The sequence below is a fragment of the Furipterus horrens genome, unplaced genomic scaffold, assembly GCF_987537825.1.
Source record: "Furipterus horrens unplaced genomic scaffold, mFurHor1.1.pri manual_scaffold_4, whole genome shotgun sequence".
NCBI classification, from domain to species: domain Eukaryota; kingdom Metazoa; phylum Chordata; class Mammalia; order Chiroptera; family Furipteridae; genus Furipterus; species Furipterus horrens.
In genome coordinates, this window is record NW_028327174.1 from 88,360,624 (window position 1) to 88,376,258 (window position 15,635).

Consider the following 15,635-nt stretch of genomic DNA (forward strand, 5'->3'; position numbering starts at 1 on the left):
GTTACGACATGTATGAAACTTGAGGATGTCATATGAAGTGAAATAAGCCAGTCACAAAAGACAAATACTGTGTGATTCTACTTATGTGAGGTACTTAAGAGTCAAACTCATAGACAGAAAGAAAGTGTAATAATGGTTGCCAGAAGCTGGGGAAAGGGGAAAATGGGGAGTTATAGCTTAATAGGTACGGAGTTTCAGTTTTTCAAGATGAAGAGTTATGGGCACAGATGGTGCTGATGGCTGCACGACAATGTGAATGCATTTAACACCACTGACCTGTACACTTAAAAATAATTAAGACAGTAACATTTATGTTATGTATATTTTACCACATTAGAAAAAGAAGAAAAGAAAAAGGCTTAGTCTCCCAGGGAGCTCACTGATTTCCTGGATGTTAGCCTGGTTGAAATCTCTTGGTCTCTCTCTTACTCATGAATTCTTTCTCCTTGATGTGGGGAAAGAAGTTAACAATCCCCAATATAATGAACAGTGAAGCTAAAATGTTGAAAAATTGGCAGGAAGAACCTGTTTCTACCTCATCCAGCTTTGCTTGCACAATTCCCTTTCTCTCTCAGCTCTTCTCTCTATGGAGAATGACTTCAGAATTGTCCAGATGGTTTTACAAATACAATGGTGACTTCTTAACAAGCCCCATGGAAAGACCATGGTGTTCTGCTCTAACCTTCAAGAAGAGCCAGTACTGTCATCCCTGGAAGAATGAGGAATTTTCACAAATTTTCATCCCATTTTTGCAATTTTTGCAATGCAGACATGAATTCTTGGTAGCTATGGCTGGTTGAAAATTTTTGGAGCAGAAAAGCAGTTTCTCAAAACCAACTGTCACGTAACTTTAAGTAGAAAGTACTGCTGCAAACAAGGTTTTAAATGAGAGCAGCTGGCTTAAAGGTTGACATCGAATTCTTGGCTGATGACTTTATTTTTATTTTAATGGCAATGAAAATAAACCTTTTTGTTGGGCCCTCCCTAGTGGCTGAGATGGCAGCTACAGCAGTGGAGCCAAGGCCTCAGGCTCTGGAAAACCCTGGGAAGAGGCTGAAGGCCCCCTGCCCTGCCTGGAATGAGTGCCAACTGTGCAGTCATAGCTTCCCCACTTGGGCCATCCCGCTTCTGAGTCAGAGCGATGCCCAGGCAGAGGAGCTTAATGAGAATGAGGAGCCAGTGGTAGTGACTGACACAAATTTTGTGTATCCTGCCCTGAAACGGGACCTTGAATACCTGCAAGGGAATATTAGAACAGAGACTTCTCTGTGTGTAGTGCCAGTACCCACAAGTCCTTTTTATTACGATGAGAAAGAAGATGGCTAATTTCCAGACCTTAAAGCAAGGTCTAACAAGGAGGAAATGAAATGCCATGAGTTTGTTGAGAAACTGCAGGATACACAGCAGTGAAGGTGGGGGGACAAGAGGTTGAATCTGCAGCAAACACTCAATGACACTGTGGGCAGGAAGGCTGTCATGGACTTCTTGGGTTTTAACTGCAACTGAATTAAGAAGCAACAGGAAAAGTGTGGCTGGGGGCAGTTGACCTTCAATCTGCTGCTCATCGGCTTGGAAGAAAACATGATGCCTGCTCACTATGATGAGCAAGAGAACTTCTTTGCTCACACAAAGGGCTATAAGTGATGCATTTTATTGCCTCTGGATCAGTATGAGCACCTCCACCCACATCCTACTCATTATCTGTGTGACAGACAAAGCCAGGTAGACTTTGACAATCCTGACTATGAGAGGTTCCCCAAATTCCAAAATGTGGCTGGTTACAAAACAGTGGCAGGTCCTGGTGATGTTCTTTACATCCCAATGCACTTGTGGCATCATATAGAGTCATTACTAAATGGGGGATTACCATCACTGTGAACTTCCGGTTAAGGGGGCCCCTAACCTCTAAGAGAATTGAATATCCTCTCAAAGCCTATTAGAAAATGGCCATAATGAGAAGCATTGAGAAGATGTTTGGAGAGGCCTTGAGGAACCCACAAGAGGTAGGGCACTTGTTGAACACAATGATCAAGGGCCAGTACAACTAGCCAGCCAGAAGTTGAGGCCTCCTGCCAGGTGACTGCTAGCCCATCCACACCACCACGTTCATGAGGACAGCAGACTCCAAGCACTCGTATTGCAGGCAGCACATAATGGACTGGACTCTTGTCATGACCCTGGAGGTAAGTGTTTGGGGCAAGGAAGGATGGTTGAGACTCCACTCCCATTTGGAGGAATGTCATACCCTTGCCTCTGTGCCTCAGCACTTTCCTTCCCTACCCCTCTAAAGTCCGGCATTTAGTATGTGGAGTTCCAGTTTGTGGTTTTCATCATGTCTGTGTGTGTCAGTCTGGCAACCTCAGGATGTATGTATGCATGTGTGTGAATGCACACGCATTATGTATCTTTCCTTAAGCCCTTCTTTCAGGTCAGGATCCCACTTCTGGGTCTCAGTCTTATCTCCTGCAACCTCTATGCCTCAGCCTGAGAGAGGATGCCTTGGATGCCTCATACATCTGGGCTGCAGGGTCAAAGCTATCCTGACTGTTAGGTCACTCGTCTTCCTTCAAGTTTCACAGTCAGGCTCTAGGCTGGGTAGGAGTGGCTGTTGGGACTCTAATGGGGAGAGTGAGAAGAAGGCTTACTTTGAGAGCCTAGAGAGATTCGTATGAGAAAGTAAATAGGTTCCAACTTGGACCTTCATGCTCAAGCCATACATAGAAAGGAGCTTTGCGACACAAGAGCCAAGGATTGTGCATAAGTTTCAAATTGCAGACATATATACAGCCTCTCTCTTTCAGCACCAGCTCTTTCTCCCTGTGTTGTGTAACAATGTAGTCCTAGTAGTGGCTTCTCTAGGTTCTAGGGGTGCTCACCTCTGTGTAGGGTGTGTGTGTATGTGTGCAGGCTTGCATGCATGAATTTTCACATTGGCCTGCCTCTCTGCTTACCAAGTTTCTCTACTGCTTAACCTTGTCCAATGGGGCATACAGTGGAAACCCCAGGGCAGTACTACCTGACCTAACCTAAAGATTTTAAACTCAGTTTTAGCTATTGGGTGTTGGCAAGGTTTCACTGAAACCTGCATGAGGCTGACTGGCTAGTCTCTTGTGCCCAGGCTATGTCCTCTATGCCTACGGACATTCCTGGCTAAGTAGACAAAATGGGGTTCAGTTTAGGCAGCTAACTTACCACCTGTCATCCACCTTATGCCAAGGAGAAAAATGTAGCCTTTTCTCTTAAAGTCAGCACCTCTGCCAGACCCTACTGTAATCAGAGGTGGATCATAAGGTTGGTTGAGGCCCCGGACATGAGGAAAATATTGGGCCCCTTAAAAAAAAGAGAGAGACAGGGAAAATAAAAATACATGTTAACCATATTTTATGCAGCATAGTAATAAAACCAAAGTTGCTGTCATTAGAAAAAAGTGTAAAGTTGGGGTTTGCGGGGCCCTTCAGAAGTCAGGGCCCAGCGTGCATGCCCAGTGTGCCTGCCATTAAATCTGCCTCTGATAATTTTCCACACAAACACCCTCAAAAAAGTCAGGGCAACTGGTGGATCACAGAAGTATAATTTCCTTTCTTGTTCATAGCTACTCATGGGAACCCCTCTCAGGGCTGTACCTTAACAACTGGGCAGCTGTGCATTGCACAACTCAAAGAGCCATCATTCACATCTATTCAGTAGAAGTGGGGCCCCTGGAATTGGGCAATATGGTGGCCTTGTGACCTGTCACCTCCACTTTCATCACTATGCCCCTTTTCTCTGGAAGAAAAGATGAATTGGAATCTCTGGGCTTATATATTTCTTTTTCTTTCTTTCTTTCTTTGCCAAAGGTTTACTTCCAGTGTCTGAGCTGTGGCTCTTACCCCTAAAGCTCGGTTTACAGTTACCTTGCCCTGATGGACTGAGAAGGTGTATGTATGTGTACCTGTGTGTGTATTTTAGGAAGGGATATTTATTTTTAGTCCTCTGTTCTGGGGTTCTCTGGCAATGTGTGTGCACAAACATGGTACATTCTCAAGTGTAGTTTTTTCAAATATAGTCATTGCTGAAAAAAAAAACCCTTTAGAAGGAAATGCCACCCTTTTTTTCTCCCAAAGATCTCAGAAAAAGCTTCAAGGAAAAATCTTATATATATAGTATAGGGGAATGAGAATAGAAAAGATAATATATCTACAAGTAAAAAAAAAAAATTATTCTTGTGTGTCCACTGGTTTCAAGTTCTAAGCACAGGGAGGCTAGTTACATTGCTGTATCATTTATCTTAGCTGTGTCAGACATGTACATCTTATCTCTGAACCTAGACTGTGAACCCCTTGAGCAGCATCAGACTTCACATCTCTCTAGTCTCCTCTACCCAGCTCCCATAAGGATGTGCCCACAGGAGAGGCTTGAAGAGAGTTTCTGATGGAATGAGTCATTAGAGCTTTTCCATGGCTGATAAGTTATCACATGCCTAAAGCAGGAGATTGCAATCTGAGACTCATGGCTCTCTAAGAGTTTGCTAATTGGACTTCAGGAGATGTAAGAATTCTCCAGTTTTATACAAAAATGCCCAATGCCTTGTGTTTCCCCTGTCAGGTTCCATGGATATGAGGCAGTGGGTTCCTGGCTGATGGCAAGTGAGTGTCTTCAGACTGCCACTTGGGAAGAACGAATGACTTTGTAATCTGTAGGCAGGGAGAGAAGAGATAAGGAGCCCACCGGACTGCGGTTCAAGTACATTTTCCAATCCAGCAATGAGAGTGATAGATAAATGAATCCTCCATGTGTCTCTAATGTGTATTTTTCAGAAGGTTCAGGTCTTGGAAAAGGACATGACTACCAGCAAGCACCTAGCTCTGGGCCTGGACAATAGCAAGAGCTCATCACTATTTTTGAAATGGGACTAGGGCAGAAAACTTGGGAAAGTTGGAGTAGGAGGGTGGAGAAATTTTTGCAATAGAACATACAAATAATGAATAGTAAGACAGACCCAGGTCAGGGGTATAGGGGATTTGGGCAATGTGAGGGAGGACCCTGGAAGCTGGGAGCCATCAAAATGGGGCTGGTGATGGGGTGACATAAAGATTTGTGAGCCACACAGATGAGTGACACATCAGGAGATTATGTCTGATATGGGCTGGGGGAGCAGGCTTGCTAGCTGGGTGGAAGGAGCCCATGGGTGGTGGTATTGAAGACAAAGAGGAAAATCAGTGTTGTGTACCAACAAAGCCCAAGAGCCTCAGCGGGGGAGAGTTTTTCAGGGGGGCAATGGGTGAGAATAGGGCTCCTGGAGGTGGCGAGCTGGCCCATGAGAAGGGTTTTGATAGTGCCCATGGATGTGAATGAGCAAGTGGAACTCTTAAACTCCCTCCCACCTTGGGAATCTTCATCCTTCAAGTTAAACCTGAAACCAAGCAGTTCGGAACTGAAGATCTTTTAGACAACTGGCTAGGAGTCCAAGCCTGCTGTGACCTGTGCACAGTGGCTATGGAACCTGCCCCTTGCTTGCCTACCTTCACTATCTTCTGCTCTGTCAGGATGGCTGGTGTATTCATCTTGCTGTATATGTGGCCTGAGATGACATTACAAATGATAATCTCCCCATTATAGCTGGAGGCTGCAAGAAGAAAAGCTGGGCATTGAGCCATAGAGAGGATGTCCTCCTTATGCCCGTGGTTCTGAGAAAGAAGAGACAGAGAAGAACAGAGTAAGAAATCAAATCCCCAAACATCCACAGCAAACTTCCCTTCATGTCACCGCTATGACAGAGGCAGAGGGGTCTCTCCTGTGATCGCTCACACCAAAGACTCACCTGGAACCTGTGGCCCAGAGGACCAGAGGCATCTCTCCCTGTAGTGGTCCATGTGCAGGTCACCCAGAGAGGTGCTGTGTCTCCTTGGGCCAGTTTCATCATTCTCCCTAGGGAAGTGCTGCTCCTTGTGGCTTCCTTACCACTCATACTGTGGGCAAACAGATTATTTACAAGGATCCCTCTTTGGGGCTAAAATGCTGATGGAAATGGGACAACAGAACCCAAGTGCTGGCCAAAGTGGTTTGGTTTCCCAGCAGCCCAGATCTAAACTCCAGAGAGTGGTGTCCCCTGATTCCCTTCCTAAGCTGCCCATCTGTCCCACTGTGGCTTACATGTGGCATTAGGAACAGAAGCATCTACTGTTCTGCAAAGGAAGACTTTCAGATAAGAATACTTAAGAAAGATTAGAAACTAAATTTTTTTTCCTTTTTTGAGACTGGTGTTGTAGAGTTCAAAGTGTCCCTGGCCATTGTTCTTTCAATGTTCTCACTGGGTTCAGGTTCTATGTGAAGAGAATTGGCTTCTCTTGCACTGGAACTGTGTCTTTTCTCCCTTGCCTTCATATGTTCCCCATGGAGCATCCTTGAAAATCTAGGGTGTCCTGCTTCAAAGCAACTGTGAAGGTGGCATTGGACAGTTGTCGGAAAAGGGCTCTCTCCTTCCCACAACCTCTGTTCCAATCCTACCTCCCTCACTGCCTGTGGGCACTGATGTCCACATTCCTCCTCCTGTGGCCCCCACTGCCTGCTCAATGAGGTGCACACTCCTTAGCATGACTTTCAAGCTCTAATTTAACTTTCTGTCCTAATTTCCTCTTGTACCTGATGCTCTATCCGCTCAAACTTTCATAGACCCTCCAACCAACTTGCTTCTCCTGCTTCTAGACATGGCTCATGCTCTTCTCCTCATCCAAATGCCTTTGCCTGCATTGGCCTTCTGGAAAAATCCTAGTTATATTAATATCCTTTGACATGTTACAGAAAAGTTAGTAGTTCCCACTGCTGTGCTTGTCTGCAGTTTATACATTATTATGTCATCTCTCATGTTTGTGGTTATTATTTCCTTAGTTTATCATCTCACAGTCTGTGAGAATCTGGGCCAGAAACCACATTTTATTTCTGTTTGTATCTCATGTACTCATCCACTAAGCATGGCACTATGAAAGTGTTTGATAAATATGTGTTGAACAAATTGATAACTGAATGAATAAATATTTGGATCAATGAACACTTCACTTACCTTGCATGACTTCCACCCTTGTAATGGCTATGCTTCCCTGGGGTATTTTCTGCATTTCACTCAACATTTACTGATCTGCAAATGCCATGAAGGCAGAGACCTTTTTGTTCATCACTGCATCTTCAGGGAATAACAGACACTTGGCCCACAGTAGGCTTTGGACAAATGCTCGTTGAATGAACATATTTATTGGGCAGCGAGTATAACCCAGGCAAAGGGCTGTGTTTTGTGAATACCATGGGGTTTGTATTCTAGGGACTTGCCTTTTGGAATATTTACAGAGAACATTAGGTAAGGTGGGACAGAGGCAGATGGCACAGTGACCTTTCTTAACACTTGTCTCATTGTCTTGGGATCCAGATAATTTTGAGGCAGGTCATTCAATCTTGGGAAGCTGTAGAAAGTTGGGGCCATTTTGAGTGCTCGTGAGAATCACAAAAAGTCCCCTGATTGTGGGGCAGCAGGAATATCATCGCTTAGGCTCCCTGGCCACCAAAAGATGGCCTAGTGAATGGGTACAGGGTTGTATGATAGGCAGAAGCAGAAAGTTGATGTCTCTTGGAGGAAAGTCACACTCACCACATCCTGGGTTTCCCACCCTACATTATAGGACTCCTGGCAGGATTCATGGACAGCTGCATGGATTTGCTCCTGTGACCTCACACCCCAACCCAAACCTGGGCATCACCCTCCCTGGAGTGAAAGTGGCTGCCTATAGCTCAGTGCTGCTGGCTCTACCTGGGTACCAGTCATGAATCTGCCACAACAGAGGTTTTTGAAATGCTTGTAGCCACCTCAGGCAGGACAAAGAGAGTCAGGGTATGTCTCTGAGTAAGGAGACCCTTGTCATATGACACTGTTTGGGTTGAGAACCAGACCATGGACAGAGCTCACTAGGTCATCCTGCCAGTGTGGCTGCGGCTTCCAGAAGTGATGAAAATCACATGGTGCATCCTGTTCCAAAGCCAAACAGGAGGTGGGTAAGCAGTGAAATGAACGGCCAGCACACTTGAAACTTCATAGAGAAGGCATTGGCATGTTGTAGGACTTGCCCTTCACCTCACCAGTGATGCAGATTTTCAAAATGTCAAAGCAAATTCCTCTGGTGCCAGTGGGAATAAAAAGCAATCCATTCCTCACGCCTGGGTGATTGCATTGCAGCAAATCATATGTCAACTGACAAGCTCTCCATGGACTGTCCAACAGCTTTACTCTCATAATAAGACTCATAGCTGTTGCATATGCAAAACAAAAGCCATCAGTTCCAGAACCTGTGATACCAAAAGATGGATTCAACACCAAGACATCTCAGGTAGTCATTTCTAATCATCTAGGATGCAAGACTCAGGCTGTACATCAAATAAATAAAGAACTTTCGATGCTTAAAGACTTTTGGAAATTCATGACAAGTCTGCAGAGGAAGCAGGGGACATAAAATGACGCCGGTAGATTTAAACTTGGCTGTAGTCAGCATTTTCAACTTCCTTTGTCTTTTCATCCCTTCCCCCAACTCTAAGCCATTTAAAAAAGGATTTTCTTTACGTAGAGTTGTTGATGGATGTCATTTTATCTTCTCTTTCCATTTCAAGAGGGACTAGGGCATAGAGACAAGGCAAGGGGAAGAAGGAAGAAACTAAACAGCTGAACAATGACAAACTGGGCACCCTTCAGTAGGGGGAGGGTATGTGAAATAGGGCGGGAACCCCTGCATTCCAGGAGGAGGGAAAATGGTCAGCCTGTGCAAAGGGGAAGAAAACCAGGCAAGGTCTGGTGAGCTACAGGTGTCAAAGCACAGTCTGCTTTGAATTCCTAGAGAATGTCCTCTCTGCCCAGTAGCTTTTTTAGCTAACACTTTGTAATATTATGATTTTATAATAAGAAATATATATTTGGTCTTTGTCCCCACTTCTGGCTCCTAAAACCCTTGGAATATCCTAAGTGAAGAGAGCATGGAGGTGCCGCACCTCTCCCTTCCCACATAGCTCACCCTATGCATCCCTTTCATCTGACTGTTCCTGAATTATATCCTTTTAATAAACTGGTGATCTAGGAGATAAAGTGTTTCTCTGAGTTTTGTGAGCTGCTCCAGCAAATTAATTGAACCCAAAGAGGGCTCATGGGAACCGTAGGGGGGGCATTTTGTGGGCCTGAACCCTTAAATTGTGGGATCTGATGTTCTCTCAGGGTAGATAGTGTCAGAATTGAGTTGAATTGTAGGATACCCAGCTGGTGTCGGAAAACTGCTCATTAGTGTGGGGATCGCCCATCCCAAAATTGGGTGCAGAGTCATGAGACTTCTTCCCATAGAAGAGAAATAGAAGGAATAAACTGGAACAAACAAGGTAAAGAGGTTTTTTTAAAGGAAGAAAGAAGAAAAGATAGTATGACAAAATAAAGTGAGGGAGAACACTTCGTTTGTACCATAGCTTGACTTGTACCAGATAGCAGAGGCATAAAGAATTTCTCCAAAATAAGTTTTTTAAAGGGAAAAGAATCACATGCATGGGAGAGAGAGAAAGAGAGAGAGTGAAGAGGAGGGGAAGAATATAAATCTGAAACAGGGTTTTGAAATATCATAATTTTGTATATTTCACTTATAAAATACATATTTATTCTTTTGTCCCACCAACAGCTATGACATACCTAGAACAATAACAAAGAGTTACATTTTCATACTTGAGCTTACTATCTGTTTAACTTCTGCATGGGATCAATACTTTGGCCTAATGTTGCCATGTCCAAGTGATCACATAAGAGAGCAAGAAAACAATCTCTTCTGTTTGTGAAGAACAAGATAAAATGTGATTTGATAAATTAGGGTTAGTGTTTTAACTGGTCCTTAAAGGATCAGGAAACAAGCACAGGACACCCTGAGACCCCCAATGTCCTCAGGTGCCATCCCATGAGCAGCTGACTTCCCGAGGGTCACTTCTAAGGACATGCTTGAACCATGGAGGCAAGAACATACAAACAAGCTGATCAAGGATTGTTTTTATCCTTTAAATGTTTGGGAGGAAACTTGCTGTATTTTTTTTCTTTGACTTATGGTTGCTGTATTTAATTACTATAGCCTGTGATTTATACATTCCTAAAGCATTTGGGGGACAGACAAAGTGCTCCCTATTTCTAAACAGTCATCAAAATGTGAAGATGATGGCTTCCAATACTCAGAAAGAAGCTTGCTGCCTAAATCACCATCTGGGAGCAACCGGCATCCTTGGAAGTTCCTTGACACATTTTCTTCTGTCTTCAAGTCCTTCTCCAGGACTAACTTTGTATCAAAAATTATGCCCCACTAAATTCCCTTCTTATATTTAAGCTGAATATAACTCACTTATTTTGGTTCATCTCCAAGTAAGTAGAATCATGGACTACACTTGGCTTTTCATGTAGAAAGACAACATTATCAACATTATATTAAATATGTTTCTCAATTAGTCTCAAATCAGCTTATGCATGTTGGCTTAATCCAACTGATGATTAGGAAAAATTTAGGACTTACTTCCCAGTTTTCAGAACACAGGCCGGTACCTTTGAAGCCATCAAAGCCCTCTGCTTTCCTGCCACCCTCATTTCCCGAAAGGGTTGGTGCTGCCCTTGCCCATCTGCGGAAGAGTTCCCCTTCCGATGGGACTCCACACAGTGCCCAGCACTTGCTGAGTGAGCAAATTAACACATGAATGCATTCAGTTCAAAGGCAGATCTGACAACCACACACTCATTCCTTTAAGTAAATTTTGTTCTTGTTTTTACTTTCACTTCACTTATACTCTGATAGTGGAAGAATGTTTGCCTCTTATCTTCCTCATAGAAAGTTTTACCAGCCAGAATTGTGCACATTTTGTCAAGAACAGACATAAGTGAGTGAACAGAAGAATAAGTAGAATAAATAGCCTTGAAAAAATTACAATAACACACAAAAGAGATTAGCTTTTAGTTTGTTCACCTAGATTTTGACTTATGTGATCTTAAAAGGCTTAGAAAAGTGAAGCTCTTTCGAGAAATCAGGTAGAAACCAGGAAGTGAAGGAAAAAAATGCTAGAGGCATAGCCAGGAACACATTCATTTATGCCAAATACTTTCCCCCTAAGTAGAAGTTCAGTGTCATTGGTAATGAAATGCCAAAGAAAAAGCATTGTTTATATGCACCCTAGATTCTGCCTCTTTTTGTTTCTCCTTTGTGACAAATGCTTAACTGTGCTTTACTACTTTATGGGTACCCTTTGTAGGAAGTGACTTTCCAGGTCTCAGGGCGTGCAGACAATACCCATTGTTGTAGCCCCATATTTTCAGACAGCCATCTCTGCCTTCAGTCACCAACCTAGGAAATAAGGTCTCCCATCAGATGGCAGGTCAGGGATCACCTGCCCAATGATTGAAGATACTGTAATAGCATGTACCTTCTCTTCCTGGAGTCAAAGCTCAGGCAAGTGATTCGAGTAGTGCCATGAGCCCCAATAAATTCAGACAGCAGTCTTTCTGTTTCAAAATCTCATACTTTCACCACCTGTATCAGGAAAATGGGAAAAAAATGTGACTTGGGGGTACTGGCTATTAAATCAAAGAGAACTTGCATTTAGAAGTTTAGTGTCATAGACATGAAAGCTAAAAGTTTAAAAGTATTTGTACTTTCAATACAAGTTGACTTACCTGAGTGGATTATTTGGTAAGGGCCACCATAACAAAATATGGTGTTGGAGGTGGAGCTTAAATTAATTTTCTCACATTTCTGGAGGATGGTAGTGGTAGAGTTTGTTTTCTTCCGAGGTGTCTCTCCTCATTGTGTCCTCACTGAATTTTCTCTATGTTTTTCCTCTGTGTATGTGCACACCTTGTGTCTCTTTGTGTGTCCAAATGTCCTTTTCTCATAAGGACACCAGTCATATGAGATCATGGGGCCTACCCTAACAGTCTTATTTTACCTTAATCACCTCTTTAAAGGCCCTGTCTCCTAACACAGTCACATTCTGAGTTACTGGGTGTTAGGACTTAAATATATAAATTTTAGGTCAACACAATTCAGCCTATTTAACACTCAAAAGACTTATAAATCTTTGGATAAAAATCTGCTGACCACCTAGGCTAGGATAAAAATAGGTGTGGATTAAATTTTGAGCAGCAATATTTATTTACCATTATGCAAAGCTAATTGAGAAAGATGATTTGTTTGTTTGGAGGATATATTGTCTAAACCCCCAACCTTAAGATCTTCTTTAGTTCAACTAGATCCAGTCTTATAGTTACTTTCTTTTAGTCTTGTCCCTTGAATCATCTTTGAATGAGAATCATTTTTAAAGTGTGACTGGTTCAGCTACCCCAGGAAGGGTGTTCTCTGGGGGTAGCCTGTGTCTCAAAGACAGTGACAATAGGAAGGAGAAACACATCAGGACAGCAGCCTTTTTTAGGTTACCCGATGTTTCCTCTAACCTGCCACTTTGCTAAAAAGGCTGCTCCACTGACATTGGAGGAACTTCTGGGTCTCCAACCCACAAAGCAGAAGGCATTCTTTCACTGCTGTTGATTTCAAGTGGTTGGGCTCATATTTTCAGCAATGCATGCTTTGCTTCCTTTCCTCTGTCCTAGGGGTGTCTGCAGCTCAGGTGCCTTCACCTGCTCTCCTTAATATGGCAATAGACAGTTTGCATTACTAGGTTTTACTTTAGTGGTCTCAGTTGTTTGCAAATATCTCAGTTTCACACCCTGCAGTGATTTGTAATACAGTTGAGGTGCAGAATTGAATTTAGTACCTGTTAGCATGAAAGAATGAGCAGAGCCCAGGGTCCATCCAAGGAAGGCATCCTTCCTCTGGACCTGCATTCCCATTTGATGATTAAACAAAAATATTCCTTCAAGAATTCCCCCTCCTACTGCTAGTAATGAAAGTGAAAAGACTGGAGTGAGCAATGAAATATTGCTAGAAGTGATGTCAGAGTTCCATTTATAGAATCAAGAAAAGTCTGAAGGTGCTATTTACACTGGTCAAGGACACGTCACTTGCATTCTGCAGAGGGAGTTTCATGCCATCACAGGGCTCCTTTAAGAACCTCACTGCCACAGCGTACAGGTAGTGTGTTGTGGAATTGTGTACCTAAAACCTGTATAACTTCATTAACCATTGTCACCCCAATAGATTGAATTAAAAAAAAACCTCACTGCCCCAAGTTGTTCATCCTTTAAAGATCCCATCCAATTAAACCTATTAAAATGTAATCATGTCCCAAATTAAATATAATTTTGCTAGCAAATTTTAAATAATTCAAAGAATATTTATAATTTTAAGCTCTACTGACAAAAATTATTTGTTATTCTTATAAACTTATATAATATAAAAGTATATGAACGGGTGGCAGTTGATATATAATGTTGTGAACATTTACTTGAACATTTGTTAATTCTCACTGTGCAGTTTTCAAGCACTTTCAGTGGCATTGGAAGTTGGTGGTCCCCAGGCTTCGCTTACACATCCCATGGATAACACATGGGATAGTGGTAATTTATAATTTCAGGCTTCCTGAAGAGCTTGGGCTATGTCTTTTTTCCTCTACAAATATTAAGTTTGCCATGTGGTTCAGATGCTATGGATTGTGACAGTGGGCATAATGTTACAATGATTTCATACAGCAACAGGTCTGCAGGCTGAGCAAATACTCAAATCAATAATTTAATTCAGTAAGTATCAGAAGATAATGCATATCAAAAGTACTGTTCTTGAGAGAGGAGGCTGCGTTACCATAGGGCTGGAAGTGCAAATGCTAAGGGAGCCATTCATCCTGCCTGGATGTGGGAGAGGAGTTAGAAACTGTTCTCAGATGAGCTGATTTCTGGTTGAGCATTGACGAGTAAGAAGGGTTTTGACAGATCAGAAAGGGAAGAAGGAGGAAACAGGTGCTTGGATCCTTGCCCTACAGTGCTTGCTGGGTTGTTAGAGTTGAAGCTTGTGCACATGAAACAGAGTGGGGCCATGAGAACACAGCCCAGCCTCACATGCCAAGCACTGACTGTGGTCCTCAGAGAGAGGCAGATGCTGGTGCAAGACAGGACGGGAAGACAAGTTTCATGGCAGAGGTGCCACCTTGGAGGACAGCTAAGGTGAGTGTAGGAAAAGAGGAAACGGTGGATCGTTTCAGGGTAGGGATGGCAAAAGGATGGACAGAGCCCAGGGCATGAATGTGCAGGAAGCTGAGAAGGTGGGAAGATGGGCTTGCTTGGATTTGGGGTGATTCTGGTAATCTGAAAGGTAAATGCTTCTCTACAAGGATGAGTCCAAACTATGCAGAAATCCACCTTCTTTGACATGAATTGAGACTGAGTGATCAGAAAAAATATTTGACCCACACAACATGTAATCTATTTCTTTGAGTACTTAATAACACCATAGTTTTTGCTAATCTCTGGAGTGGAAACTAGGCAAGAACACACGTGAGGAGCACCAAGTAACTCTGGGAGTGAATCTGAGTGAGTGTGAACATGAGAGGAGGTGCCCGGCTGTGATGCTCCCGGGGCTGTAAATCATAAAGACAGTTTGCCAGGCTCTGACAGGAAAACAGAAAGATGGCCCAGCCACTTTCTTGTAATGCTGGAGCCTAGGTCAGTGATTCAGAGAGTGAATGAACTCATATTAGGAGATTTCAGAACATTTAAATGTTATGAACACACTTGTGGGATGCTGCCACCCCCGCCCCCGCTCCATTTGCTCAGGACAGTGGAACGTGAATCACAGGATGTGCATGTTTCTCTGCTCTCTTTCTTGTTCAAAGAGCATCAATTATGTCTCCTCCTGTGGCCAGACACTGTGCTCATTCAGGATGGAGCCAGCATGGTCCTCATGAGCCCCTGTGGAAAGGGAAGGGGATGTGGAATGCTCTGTATCCCAAACTCAGATTAGAGTTACAGTAGATTAGGTTTGTATTGATCATCTACACCACACAAAGGAATCACAATGAGACACCATCCCATAGTACTAGACAGGCCTTCCAAATGGTCACACTACAAGCTACAGGACAAACTACAAATTCTTTCTTCCACCTTCACAGAAGTGTGTCCAAACATCACTTGGTGATTTGTAGAGTAAAACTGAACCTTCATTCTTTACTTGCAGAGACAGAATGTTCCCCAAACAGTCTACTCAGCAGCAAGGTGAGGACAGCAGGGCTGAGCCACACTCCCAAATACATCACCGCTAAAGATAACAATTTTGTACTCACAGATGCCTCTGAGAAGCTGATCACATGCCTGAAAGCTGGGTTGTAGTGGCTGCACACCACAGGCTGTGTGGGACAATTCTAGGCTAGGCTCAGGGAGAGAACTTACTCATGAAAAACAGAGAGGAAGGATAGAAACCTGAACTGAGTGTGTGACATGGACACCCAGAGGGGCATCTAATGCGTTATTACAGAATGGTTAAGAGGGTAGGCTTTGAGTTCAAATGATGGAATAATAATATCTACTTCAAAGGGTTGTTTTGAGGGTTAGATGAGGAATATATATAATGTCTTTGGCACAGAACCTCCCATGCAATGAGCAATAACCAATAACCTTGAAAACCGAGGCCACACATGTCTTTAGGGCGGGAAGAGGGTGATTTTTGGAGATTATA

General features: G+C 43.2%; 1 pseudogene; it reads left to right on the forward strand.

The window, feature by feature from the left end:
- The first annotated feature begins 996 nt into the window (after nucleotides 1–996).
- On the forward strand, nucleotides 997–2,048 carry LOC150012382 (hypoxia-inducible factor 1-alpha inhibitor pseudogene; annotated as a pseudogene).
- The last annotated feature ends 13,587 nt before the right edge of the window (nucleotides 2,049–15,635 follow it).